Source organism: Podarcis filfolensis (genome assembly GCF_964270895.1).
Source record: "Podarcis filfolensis genome assembly, chromosome: 2".
Classification (NCBI taxonomy): Eukaryota; Metazoa; Chordata; class Lepidosauria; order Squamata; family Lacertidae; genus Podarcis; species Podarcis filfolensis.
The window spans coordinates 106,630,527-106,643,164 of NC_139605.1; the positions used below are offsets into that span (position 1 = coordinate 106,630,527).

The following is a 12,638-nucleotide window of genomic DNA, read 5'->3' on the forward strand; positions in this document are numbered from 1 at the left end:
CGGCAAGCCCAAGAGGCTCAGTGGTTTAGACCACAGCACTACACAGCACCACAAAAGACTACCCAGTGTGACTTGTCCTACATACCTTGTGACAAGACCACTCATACTCTCAGCAATGGTAAGTCACAACCTGACAGGAAGTGCATTACAGGAAACCCAGTATCAACAGGTGAAATCAGGATGCTACAGACCATTGATACTCCAGCTCAGTGTCTTTAATTCTCAGTCACAGTGGCTCTCCTGGGTTTCTGGCAGGAAACCCTACCTGGAGATATCAGGGATTAAACATGGGGCATTTTGCAAAGTCTATCTTCTACCATTGAGCTATGGCCCTAAGCTTACAGCTAGGTGACTCTTAGAACATGATGTGGCAAATTTGTATCATGTAGGGAGTTTTTTTAGTTCCTGTTATGTGTGATTTTATTGCTGTTGACCCTTATTTTCATTTATCTGTTTGCAGTGCTTTTTTCTGGGGGTATGCATACCCCCTAAACATTTTGTGAATCTAAGTTTGGCTTCACTGAGGGACAGTATTTCAACATGAGTAGGAAAATGAGAGTACCCCTAAACATTTTTTTAAGAAAAAAAAGCACTGTCTGTTTGTATGGAATTCTGTGGGTTTGCTATTTAACTTTTTAGACCCATAGATCCATTGAGCTTAATGACCATGACTAACTTAGGCCTATTAATTTTGATGTGTCTACTTTGAGTAAAACCTAGTTGAATGCAACCCACAGAATTAATGCATCATACACTGCAAACACTTTCAACTTCATGAAAAATCCTAAAGGGGGGGGGAACACCATTTATTTTTTCTGCTGGAAACACCCTCTTTAGACATGGATCCCCTTATTATCAGTCTGAACAAGGCAACAATCTAAAGCAATCTTTTAGTTGACCCAAATCAATAATTTCCAACAACATAGCAATAACTTGTGTGCTGAGGTTTGTTGTACTGGAAAAAGGAACATTTGTCAGGATGCAAGCATTTGGCATAGGAAAGATATTTGAGGAGTCCTTTTGCACTTTTTAAGATTAACAGATTTACTGTGGAATAAGGTTTTCCTTGACCACATCTTCAGATACCAGAGATGCAGGCCACAAATGTTTATGCCACAATAAATCTGTTAATTTTTAAGGTACCAGAAGAGAGCTGGCTGCTTTTGGAGCAACAGATACTCTCCAGAAAATACTGTTGTTTGTTTTTCCGAAATCCCACATTCCTCCACATTGTATCTCCCAGGAAAGTGCTGCCAAGGAGATTAAAAGGAGAGAGGGAATAAAGCAGATGTGGCACTAGCAGGAGTCAAATAATCAATTGCAAAGATTTTTCTATGAGCCCCTGGAAAATAAATCAGGCAGGAGGATGGATGCTGAAGAAAAGCTTATTACCTTTGGCTTTGAAATGTTCCTTCAATGATCTATCCCCTCTGCATTAGGTAAAATATGTTACACTCCCCAGTGCTCATTCAGTGCTCCTGCTATGTCTTTGAGAAGGTATTGATTGATAAGAGGGCAGTAATCACAGATCTGGGATAAAGATATTGCTTCGGTGAAGCCCTGATTCAGCAAAGCAGTTAACTTCCAGAATTGCCCCACTTTGCATTTCATTGACCCAGGGTAGTTCTCTGCCTAGAATTATTCACATGATGGCATGAATTTTGCTCCAGGAAAGTCAGTAAATATCTCATCATAAAATTGCTGAATTATTGCTACACCCCCTCCCAACTAAATGTTCGATGTCTCTGTCTAGCCTGTTAACTTCGGTTGGGGGCGGCGGCGGCGGGGGGGGGGGGATAAGAACATATATTTTCAAACAAATTGTCCTCTGGCAAGACAAGAGTGACAACAAGCTCACAAAATGGTTAAATGTATGCTGTGGTAAGTTCCCACTTGGTTATTGTTCTCTGTTGTTTTGACATTTATTTTAGGTCCATTGTCTGCTGTTTGCCTGAATGTACCATGGACAGCACCTTGTGAAGCTTTGCTGCTCTATCAATAAAACAAGAAAATGCAATCCCTGTTAAGCAGGGGTAGGCAACCTAAGGCCTGTGGGCTGGATGCGGCCCACTCGCCTTCTCAATCCGGCCCACGGATGCTCCGGCAATCAGCATGTTTTTGCATGAGTAGAATTTGTTCTTTCATTTAAAATGCATCTCTGGGTTATTTGTGGGGCCTGCCTGGTGTTTTTACATGAGTACAATGTGTGCTTTTATTTAAAACGCATCTCTGAGTTATTTGAGGGGCATAGGAATTTGTTCATTTCCCCCCCCCCCAAAAAAAAATAGTCTGGCCCACCACATGCTCTGAGGGACGGTGGACCAGCCCATGGCTGAAAAAGGTTGCTGACCCCTGCTGTTAAGGGTTGGTATTCTGGAGATACAATCACAAGTGATTCTAAAGCCGCTACGCAAATTCTCACATTTGTATTTTAAATTCAGGCTGAAATTGACTTTATATTGCATGAACAACGGTTAGAGGTGGAAGACTGTAGGCTAAAAAAAGAGCAGAAGTCCAGTTCTAACCAATGAGCTGTGCAAAACAACGGGAGTCAACAAAGCTTTTGTTCTCTTTCTAAATATTTGAAATATCAGGCTGATATTGACATTTTGAGAGACTGTTCCATAACATAACTGAGGTGCCAAGACTCAAAATGCACGATCTGTGTCCTCACATAATTTCCTTACTATAGTTGTACCTCGGTTTACGAACTTAATCCAATCCGGAAGTCCGTTCTTAAACCGAAACTGTTCTTAAACCTAGGCACGCTTTCCCTAATGAGGCCTCCAGCTGCCGGTGCCCATCCACCATTCGGATTCCATTCTTAGACCGAGGTAAAGTTCGCAAACCAGGATTTTGTTAGGATATTGATGTTCCGTTCCACCTTAAGAACAGGCATGTCTACCAGCCCCACCTGGTACGCAGGCTAAGACCCTACCTGCCCGCGGACTGTCTCGCCAGAGTGGTGCATGCTCTAGTTATCTCCCACTTGGACTACTGCAATACGCTCTGCGTGGGGCTACCTTTGAAGGTGACCCGGAAACTGCAATTAATCCAGAATGCGGCAGCTAGACTGGTGACTGGGAGTCCACATAACACCGGTTCTGAGAGATCTGCATTGGCTCCCAGTACATTTCCGAGCACGATTCAAAGTGTTGGTGCTGACCTTTAAAGCCCTAAACGGCCTCGGTCCTGTATACCTGAAGGAGCATCTCCACCCCCATCGTTCAGCCCGGACACTGAGATCCAGTGCCGAGGGCCTTCTGGCGGTTCCCTCATTGCGAGAAGTGAGGCTACAGGGAACCAGACAGAGGGCCTTCTCGGTAGTGGCGCCCGCCCTGTGGAATGCCCTCCCTTCAGATGTCAAAGAGATAAACAACTACCTGACATTCAGAAGACATCTTAAGGCAGCCCTGTTCAGGGAAGTTTTTAATATTTAACGCTGTACTGTTTTTAATACTTGATTGGGAGCTGCCCAGAGTAGCTGGGGAAACTCAGCCAGATGGGCGGGATATAATTAATAAATTATTATTATTATTATTATTATTATTATTATTATTATTATTATGTCTGTTTACTTCCAGCACAGCCTGCTGGGAACTTCCATTGTGTATAGCTTTTGCTTTTGCTTCCTGCTCTTGGACATGAGAGAGAGCAGACGTGTTTTCTTTGTCGTAAACTATGCTGAGTAAACTGCTTGCAAATATGCTTTGCATATGCCTCTGTCCGCCACTTCTGTTGCGTGTTATCCACTCTGCTGATTAAGGCGTGCTCAAGCTTCTGAAGGCTTCTGAAGTTGTGTGCCGCTGTTTTTGATGCTGTTCCAAGGACTGGAGTTTGCCAGGCTGCCGGCCAGTGGGCTGGAGCCAGCAAGGGGCCTGTGAATTACCCCCGTTCTCTTGGACACATCCCAACACTTAAACCCAGGTGTGCTTTCTTAATGAGGCCTCCTGCTGCCGGTGCCCTTCCACCATTTGGATTCTGTTCTTAGACCGAGGTAAAGTTCACAAACCGGGACACTACTTCGAGTTTTGTGGAGTTCATAAACTGAATAGTTCTTAAATAGGGCTGTTCTTAAACCGAGGTACCACTGTAGTTGAATGGGATTTAGAGCAGGGTTTCACCTGAAGATCTAAACACACACACACAAACCCTACAAAGCGAAACACACACACACAGTTTATAAATGTAATTTTCCCAGAGGAGCAAAATTTAAAACCCCAATTGTGTGATAGACGTAAAATCCAGGGCACTCCAATGCATCTCTGCAAGCCCTGTATCATTCCCACTAACAGATGCCCCATATTCCAAAAAGTGGCAGAGTTGGCAACTCGGCGCAGTTAGCAAATTTAATTACAGCATCAGATGCAATAATGGAGCAACCTTCTCAAGCTATAATTGGATCGTCACTTGGCACAAGCAACTTTGCTTGCTGTGCCATATGGGGAACTGCTGAGCAAGGTGTGGTGTATGTTTCTGCTCAATTATACAGGTCAGACCAGGGTCAAAGAAGAAGAAGATGGAAAAAAGATTCATTTCCTATTAGGAGGAGGCAGAGCCTGTGTAAAATTAAACTGTGGAGCTATTTGTCAGCAGCTGGCTGTCTTTTGCAAACCCCCAGCCACGCTCTCTTTGAAACCTAAAAGGAACACTTAAAAACATTGTTTTAATTAGGGGAAGAGAATTCCCAATGTATCCGGTGTATCAGAATGTTCTGGGCAAGAAATCAGGAGGGATGGAGATTTGCCCCACTGTGAGGCTGTCTGGGGAGGAAATGGCAGAGAGGAGGGCAGTGGGAGGGAAAGGATAGGGAATTAATTTACATTTGATGCTGCTTTCCTCGTCAGCAGATCTTCCTTCCACTCTAGGGCTAACATTCAATTACATCAACAAAGCTTCCGGATAGGACACTGAATGCATATTTAAGCTTTTGTTAGGTTACTGGTGGTGATGCTGCTGTTGTTGCTACAATGAGGCTTTGAAAGGGGAATGTGAAAAAGAAATACATATACAGATTGGTAACGTTAATCTGAATAAAGGGGGAGATGTTATTGGGCAAGGGAAGCCAAATAAAATTCAAGGAAAGAAGCTTACTGGCACAGCTTCAGAGGAATGATAGCTATTATGAAATAGTAATTGCTGCACCCTTTGAATCCCCCACTTCTTCTACTTCTTCTTCTTCTTCTTCTTCTTCTTCTTCTTCTTCTTCTTCTTCTTCTTCTTCTTCTTCTTCTTCCCATTGTTGTTGTTGTTTCATTCCAGAAGTTGGCAACTTCTTTGGATCACATCCCTGGTGTAGTGGTTAGAGTGTTGCCCTAGGACTTAGGAGACTGGGGTTCAAATCCCCACTAGCCAGGAAGCTCATCTCCATTTCGTTGGCTGTGGATGGTTTGGCTTCAGGTGGATGGATGAGCTAGTGGGACTGTGATGGCCTGGGACTCAGGCTCGGACTCGAAGCCAGAGGAGTCTCAGTCCACACTGGATCCTTTGCGTCAGGCGGCAGCTGAACCTAGTCTGGGGCCTGATTCTGAAGAGCCCCAGTCTGCACAGATTCCCCTGCAACAAGCACCAGCCGGGCTGAGTCAGGGGCCTGAGCCTGCCCTGGCTCCAAATGCGGGGATTACCTCGTTGCCTTCAGCTGGGCAATCACTTACAGCTGCTCCACTACCAGTCAGGAGAGGCTGAGGCAGCCTCTGGGTCTAGTAACCCACCAACATCTCCCGAACTACAGAGACTGAGGTCTGACAGAAGGAGAGACCTGAGTACTCGCAGGAGGAGTGCTTGCCTTCGGGCGAGACAGGGAGGTGAGTCACTGGGGGATCAGGACCGGCCGTTACCCCGACAGATATAAAAGGCTGTCGGACCCCACCCCAGGTTGCGGGAGCAACGTTGCTGTTTGCCAGAACCTGCCTGTAACCCTGTGCCTGACCTTGCCTGGTTTCCTGCCTCATGTCCTACCTTGCCCCTGTCGGACTGATTCCTCGTGGAACCCTTGGATTTGGAACCGGACCTGGATCGCGTTGCTCCAGGTCCAGCTCAGGGACAGAGGGTGAGAGAGGGGAGAGATGGTGGTAGCAGGAAGGAGCACATGGAATAGGAGCAAGCAGGGGCAAGCAGGGCAGCAATGGCGAATGGCTGGCTGGTCTAACCAGCCACCCAATCATTTCTGGGTGGCCCTGTGAGTAGTGAATGAGGGGGTAGGGGGCCACAATCTGCCACAACTCGCAATCCACCACCTGAGTCATGTGACTCATTGTAGGCCCAGCACTGGGATTACTTCTGAACTGGGTCCAACTAGTTGTATCTGTGGGCTAAATTTGGCTTGGGAGCATCTCGCAAGAATAAGCCATGGGAAATCATTGAGACAAAAACAATAGCCAACCTTTCAAAATAGCTTTCAAAATGAGAAAACTAATGGAAGACACATCTTTTAATATCAGTAGAGCTTTTTGTTTGTTTTCATTAAGTTTCTCTCCCCAGAGCCTTCCAGAAAATAACAATTGTGTGTATCAAATCTTCCTGGATTCATACCAGAAAAATTAGATAATGTGTTGAACAGAAATCTGCTTTAACCTAAAACTATGCAAATTTGGAAAAAACAACATAGAAATTGATCTATAGGGAAATAAACTTTACTGTAATGCCATTCTTGAAGTGTCATGTTCAGAATATATAAAATTCAGCGTGTAATTATAAGAAAGCTACACAGCATTAGAAACATTCTCTTCAGGAAGAAATGGGCATGAAGTATTGAAGTAATCCAGTCAAATTCAAATGATTACACTTAGGAAAATGGGAAAACTGAAGATGCAGTTGCATGTTACGGGTTGTGTAATGCATAGTTTGGCTCTAATATTCCAACCATATTGCAGAAGTTAATGTTGTGGTCAGAGACCAAGACGGTCGTTTCCCAGACAAGACCCTGAGCACCAAACTGAAAGTGAAAACCGTGGCTGTGCATTTAGCTCTCCATCCATGCATCATTACACTATGGCATTCTATGTTTCACTGCCCCCATCACTGGCTAGTTGAACAGGTGCAGCACACAAACACCAGTGATTTTTACTGCATTGCAGGAGGCAGAGGGTGGGTGGGTGTTAGGGACCATGCTGAGGAGGGCTGCACTGAGGAAGAATGGTGGGAGCCTCCCTCTCCCTCTCCCCCTGCTCCTAATCCTGAATCTTCCCAGGAGCAGGAGGACAGTATAGATTTGGAACAGTGGTTTGCAGAGGGGCATAGTTCAGAAGGCAGAAGCTGGGGAATACTGGATGGGGAACAGCTAGGAGAAGAAACACTGGGAGAGAGAGGCTTAACAGATTCACTGTCTCTGGAAAGCATTCATCTGCTCTCCCGAAGGTCAAGAAGAGCTGAGAAAGTGGCAGAACAGAAAGCACAGAGAGGACAGGCTCAGATTACAAGACGTAGAAGTGACGTGGATTAATAAGGACGTAAGGGGTGGAACCCTTAATTGGGAACACCGTGATTTCTAGGAATTGGGTTCTTTGTTCTCTCACTGTGATTATTAAAGTTCCTAACTAGTAAGAAGACTCCCTTCCCTTGTTCTGCTTATCTATTGCGATGGGGGGTAGGGGGGGAGAGAAGACCCTCCACCCCCATCATTCAGCCCAGACACTGAGATCCAGCGCCGAGGGCCTTCTGGCGGTTCCCTCATTGTGAGAAGTGAGGTTACAGGGAACCAGACAGAGGACCTTCTCGGTAGTGGTGCCCGCCCTGTGGAACGCCCTCCCTTCAGATGTGAAGGAAATAAGTAGCTATTTCATCTTTAAAAGACATCTGAAGGCAGCCCTGTTTAGGGAAATTTTTAATATTTAATGCTGTATTGTTTTTAACACTCGACTGGAAGCCGCCCAGAGTGGCTGGGGAAACTCAGGCAGATGGGCGGGTATGTATAAATAAATAAATAAATAAATAAATAAATAAATAAATAAATAATTGTTGTTTGTTTAGTCGTTTAGTCGTGTCCGACTCTTCATGACCCCAAGGACCAGAGCACGCCAGGCACTCCTGTCTTCCACTGCCTCCCGCAGTTTGGTCAAACTCATGCTGGTAGCTTCACGAACACTGTCCAACCATCTCATCCTCTGTCGTCCCCTTCTCCTTGTGCCCTCCATCTTTCCCAACATCAGGGTCTTTTCCAGGGTGTCTTCTCTTCTCATGAGGTGGCCAAAGTATTGGAGCCTCAGCTTCAGGATCTGTCCTTCCAGTGAGCACTCAGGGCTGATTTCCTTAAGAATTGAGAGGTTTGATCTTCTTGCAGTCCATGCAGTCCAATTATTATTATAATATAAGACGACTCCCTGAAGCCTGACAGTGAGTGGTCTTAAATGCCTGATCGTCATTTTCAGTGGCAGCTAAGCATCTAGCGCAAGGATAGAGTACCTGTGAACCTCAGAGGTTGTCAAATCCCCATTAGTCCCTACCAGTATGGCCAATAGTAAGGGATGATGGGAGCTGTACAATGTTTGGAGAGCCACTGGTACCCCGTCTCTAGTTTAGCATAATGTGTAACTGGCTTCCCCCCTCCCGCCCTCAAATAGCCTTGAGTATACCAAAATAGGCTTTCCCCACTTTGGAGATTCACTTTTTAACACAAAGTTTAAGTGCCTCTGTTGCAGTCGAAGCTACATAGTTCAAAATAGGTCATCTTAGACATCCCCACTTCTATTCACATTTGTGTAAGTTCCAGCTAGTTTGAAGGCTATATATTTCTACTGGAATAATATATCTTTCTTGCATGTGCAGGTTCACAGACCCCCAGTGGTTCAATTAAATTTGTGGAGAGGATATATTTTAGAAGATACGGATAAAGTGATTTTTCAATGCCTTGGATTGTGATTGTAAAAGATGACTCACATGAATTAATGTAGGTTATTATCTTCCCTTCCCTTCCCTTACATCCGTTCTTGTCTTCCTCCTTTTTCCCCCTTTTGTACCAGTGTGTTTGATGCTGTTTGTATTTTGTCTTTATTTTAAAAATTAATAAAGTTTCTTTACATGTGCAGGTTCCTTTGATCAAATGTGCTCTGCCCCAAGCTGATTCTGATCCAAGGTTGCTGCACGAAGCACTCATTTAAATAAAATAATAGCCCCATAAAAATCTCGTGGGCATGGGAATTCCCCAGTCGGATGGTCTTCCAGGGCAGCTATGTATTAATGCCTTGGGGGTTAAAATATTTGAGCTGGATTCTCCAGCTAAAGGAATTTGAAGATAAGTAGCCTCTATTTGTGCTGATATCAGCTCCTTGAGACTCATATCCCATACAGTTAAGAGAGAACTAACTTCTTATTCATTGAAGACAAAATTCACCTCTCTGGGCCTTCCTCAGAGTATAGCATAAACAGATATATTCATTTCACACAATCTGTACTATGGTTATATAAACTGGCCAATATTATAGTCACGAGCCAGTCCAGGTTTATCTTTATGGTATGATAAACTGTTCATTAAATGCTTGGAAGAACTCTATTGTAACCCTGACAAAATCTCAACCTCCATATTCTCCTTTGCAAATGCTGACACTGCATATTCACTAGCTGTTTTGTGAATATTGGATCTCAGAATTTGGTACTCGGCTATGTCTGCTTTCATATCAGACATTTTACATCGATGTTTGATTTCATAATTTGATACCTGACTTTGATATTTGCCAGTTGGCATGCATGTCTCACACAGAGCAATATTAAGAAGAATTTTAAAACTTGTTCGTGGAAGAATGGATTTGGCAGTATTTGATACCAGCTATTAAATACCACTATGCTTTAGACATGATTTCACAGCTGACATGCAATAGTAGTAGTATAGGAGAAGCTACATGCAATGTCAGTTAGTATTTGACAGATGAAACCTTGTTTCATTTACCCAAAATCATCAGGAAATGCCAACATCTCTGAAAGGAGGGTGAGATCTCCAGAATAATACGTCCCATGGTGCACCCTCCAATGAACTGTAGGATTGCGTCCTAATAAAGAATCTGAATTTTGAAGCAAGATTTCACATTCAAAATTCAATTGCTGATTTTAGATTTAAAATGCAAATGGCAACACCAATATTTTCTCTGCTTGCTGAAAAAGGAAAATATGGCTTGCTGTGTTGACGACAGCTAAATATGATGGATGGGTTTATTCACCACTGTTTAGAGTCTTGCAAAAGAACGCCGTATTTTCCAATGCAGTAATATGAGTTGGCCAGGCCAAATGCCCCTGGCAGGCCTCTTGACCTTGGCACAACGCTTGTTTAATAAAAGCCACTTTGCTGTGAGCATCTGCCCTGGAATCTTTGAGCTGTTTACTTTGAACTTGCTTTCTGCTATATTCCGCTACTGTAGCACCCTGCTTGTGGTTAACGCTTAGCTGGAATGAAATATTCAACGCAGCAATAGAGAAATTAAAATAATAATTTATTTGTCAGACAAATAAATGTGAGGCACAGTGGTATATGGTTACCAAGCTCTGGCCTGGCCTCCTGTCATTATGGCCAGCACTTATATTCCCTCAGCTCAGCCCCCTTGCTCCTCCTTTGGCTGCCTCTGTCCAATCAGCCTGGTTAAAATTCCTATTGGCTGTTTGCTAGAACCAATCATAAAAGATACACCCATTTCCTATTACCTTTTATGGGAGACAAAGAGCTATATTTCCTTCTATTTATAATTGGCAAACAGCCATTAACCTCTACAAGGCACCTTAATTACCAGATAACCTTTTGCCCTAGACTAGGCACCTTAACTAACATTTCATCTTTTGCCCTATTGCCCTATTCACTCCAAAACAGATGGTGGCTAATTTTATCTGAACAGATCTTTTTGTTCACCTTCCCACACATTATCAATGAAAGATCTCCTTCTTTGGAGGTCATTAAGCAGAGGCTTGACAACCATATGTCAGGAGTGCTCCGATGGCGTCTCTCTGTCTGGCAGGGGTCCGGACCCAATGGCCCTCGTGGTCTATTCCAACTCTTCTATGATTCTATAATTTCTTACTTTCTAAATCATTTGCATAATTACATTTAAGCCAATATATTTACATACATAACATATATAGATAAGCAAAGACCTTTTCTTAAGTAAAAAGGAACTTAGTAAAAGCTAAGTTCTATAAGTTTTCTAAATTCTCTGAAGCTTCAAAGCAGCTTCAGAGAGAGAGAGAGGCCTCTTCCCTAGCCAGCTGCTGTTTGTATTAGCTCTTGCCCTTTTAACCTTAGGAAGATGTGGCTCAAGTTTAATGGGAGGCACAGTGTTTTTGCAACCTTGATTGATTGTATTCTATAATTTGTATGGTCAGTGTGACCTTTTGCTCCCAGCCTGTTTTATGACCGCAATAAACCAAAGGGGCCTCTGACAAAGACCTTGCCTGCGACAAAGACCTTGCCTGCTGGTGTCCTGTCTCGAAAGGAAACATTTGTGATTTTTAGCTCATTTTTTTGGAATACAGGAATCTGATCAAAATATAAGCCTTGATAAAAATGCAGGCTATGATCAGATGCCTCACTACAACTCCCCTCATGCAGGTAAACTTGCACAGCGGCTGGGTCTGCTCCAATCAAATGATCCATAACCTTGTATCATGAAATTATTTTGATTTAATATAGAGGGGGAGCGACAACTTATTGCCTTTCCCACAGAATCTGGGAGTGACTGGTTACACACACACACACACACACACACACACACACCCCTCAGCACATCTTGTCCAATCAGCTGGATGCAATCAAATTCAGGCTCTGCTCTTAAATTCTTAAATTCATCAATACATTGGCACATCATACCTGAAGGCAGGGAGCATTCTGCTGGAAAAACTTTGTGAAACATACTCAGGGGGTATTTTAAAGGCTGCACCTGTTTCATTTCCCCCAAATCATCAGGAGACCTCCCCTTTGTGGGTCCTATTGTTAATCATTTCCTCCTGCATCTTTTATGATAATCCTAATCTTTTACATCTCCATTATGTCCAAAATTCACATTAAACGACAAGTGTTATTGATTTTAATGGGTGTACTCAGTGCTTCCCCCTCCCCCCCAAATGTTTGGGTACTCTCATTTTGACTCAAGAAAAGCATGGGGTGTACTCAAACTTTGTTGAATGCCATCCAATGAAAATATAGCACCACCATGACAATAGCTCAGTGGTTTTGTGTGCAGAAGGTTCAATCTTGTAGCCTCCAGGTAGGACCGTGAAAGACCTCTGAAACCTCAGAGGACAGCTGCCAGTCAGTGTAGACAATTTTGTCCTAGATGGGCTGGAGAACCATCAATAGATTAGCTTAGAAACAGAGCGCTGGTGAGCCAGGCATTTGTCCTCTTAAACAACCACCCCCCGCTCCATCTTTTGTGCTTCAAGTTTTCATTTAAGTCTCACATTCAGGCAAGGCCCACATGCAAATCTTGAATGCAGCCTCCATTCTGCCAGATTTATTTTGCCACAATACATGCCACCATGGCCCAATTAGTAGTTCTTATGTCTGATGTATTCAGAATACAAACTGGCGTGCTTAAAAGAAAGAAGAAGAAAAAGAATCAGTTCCTGGGGAGCCGATTGCAAAAAAGCAAATCTACTACTAAAAGAGAGAGTGAGGCTGAGCTCTCATTTTCAGGCCTGAAAAGGAAGCCCTGTGTAAAACGATG

The 12,638-nt window shown here is 43.6% G+C and overlaps 1 long non-coding RNA gene across 1 annotated transcript in view; it reads left to right on the plus strand.

Annotated features, from left to right (window-relative positions):
• The window catches only part of LOC310755768, a 29,212-nt gene that overhangs the window by 12,729 nt on the left and 3,845 nt on the right, over positions 1–12,638 (plus strand). The window lies entirely within an intron of this gene.